The following is a 1,316-nucleotide window of genomic DNA, read 5'->3' as shown; positions in this document are numbered from 1 at the left end:
AAAGAAAGGAAGAAAGAGGTGCCGTAGTAGAGGGCTCCGGTATAATTTCGACCACCTGGGGTTCTTTAACGTGCACTGACATCGCACAGCACACGGGCGCCTTAGAGTTTTGCCTCCATAAAAACGCAGCCGCCGCGGTCGGGTTCGAACACGGGAACTCCGGATCAGTAGCCGAGCGCCCTTACCACTGAGCCACCGCGGCGGGTGGTGTAGAGATTACGATGCACGTTAATTAACAGTGCGAGGACAACAATACGGCCGACTGACCGCCAATTGAATTTCGCCTGCAACCATAGATTATCACATTATACTGACAACAGGGCTACATTACCTGATTACGGATACGGAGCTTTGCTAATGTTGAACAGGCCACAAAAGTAAACAGAGGTGCCGCCATCACAATAATTGGTTTTTTGGGGAAAGGAAATGGCGCAGTATCTGTCTCATATATCGTTGGACACCTGAACCGCGCCGTAAGGGAACGGATAAAGGAGGGAGTGAAAGCAGAATGGAAAGAAGAGGTGCCGCAGTGGAGGGCTCCGGAATAATTTCGACCACCTGGGGATCTTTAACGTGCACTGACATCGCACACAATCGACAGCTATCTGGGCGCTGAAACAAGTGGTTATGTTGTACCGCCATCTGCTTCCAAACACTGCTGCTAACAGGAAGAATGAAAAGGAAAAGTGCACGGGCCTGCCCACTGGCTCAAGCTGAGCCGCAACCGCTGCCACGCGCTGAAAGTAGGAGAGTCGAAAGATAGGAGAGGAAATATGAGGAAAGACGCGCGCGCGCTATTATGTTCCGGGCCGCTCCCGGAGACAGTGCAATACCGGGCCAACCCGTGCCGGAGTGGTTCAAGCACTCCGGCATATTTCCGAAAATAAATTTAATATCTTGGGTCCATATGGGACCCGTAGCAGATATTAAATCAGAAGCAACCAACTCCAAACAGTGAACTTGGTGTTCGTTTCGGTGTTGGCGTCATCACTTTGAAACTAGTGGTGGCTAACTTTTGAATCCAATTGGTTGGTTGGTTGGTTGGTTGGTTGGTTGGTTGATTGATTGATTGATTGATTGATTGATTGATTGATTGATTGATTGATTAAATGAATGAATTATTAATTACTCACTCAATCAATCAATCTGCATTCACTACCACTGAGACGAATAAGCGATAAGCAGGCAAACTGCCACATCTGACAGCATCAACATTCCATTAGTTTTGTGCCTTTATGGGGGCTGTTCTTTCGATAGGGATAATTCTCTACTATACTGTGTCCAAGCCCACATGGGTTTGATTTTCGTGCCTCTGA

At 47.9% G+C, this 1,316-nt stretch overlaps 1 pseudogene; it reads right to left on the bottom strand.

Moving 5' to 3' along the window:
- Positions 1-799: 799 nt before the first annotated feature.
- LOC144095705 (U2 spliceosomal RNA) lies at positions 800-967 on the bottom strand (annotated as a pseudogene).
- Positions 968-1,316: the final 349 nt, after the last annotated feature.

Source organism: Amblyomma americanum, chromosome 6 (assembly GCF_052857255.1).
Source record: "Amblyomma americanum isolate KBUSLIRL-KWMA chromosome 6, ASM5285725v1, whole genome shotgun sequence".
Lineage (NCBI taxonomy): Eukaryota > Metazoa > Arthropoda > Arachnida > Ixodida > Ixodidae > Amblyomma > Amblyomma americanum.
The sequence above is the reverse complement of the archived record's forward strand: the minus strand, read 5'-3'. Positions and strand labels throughout refer to the sequence as shown.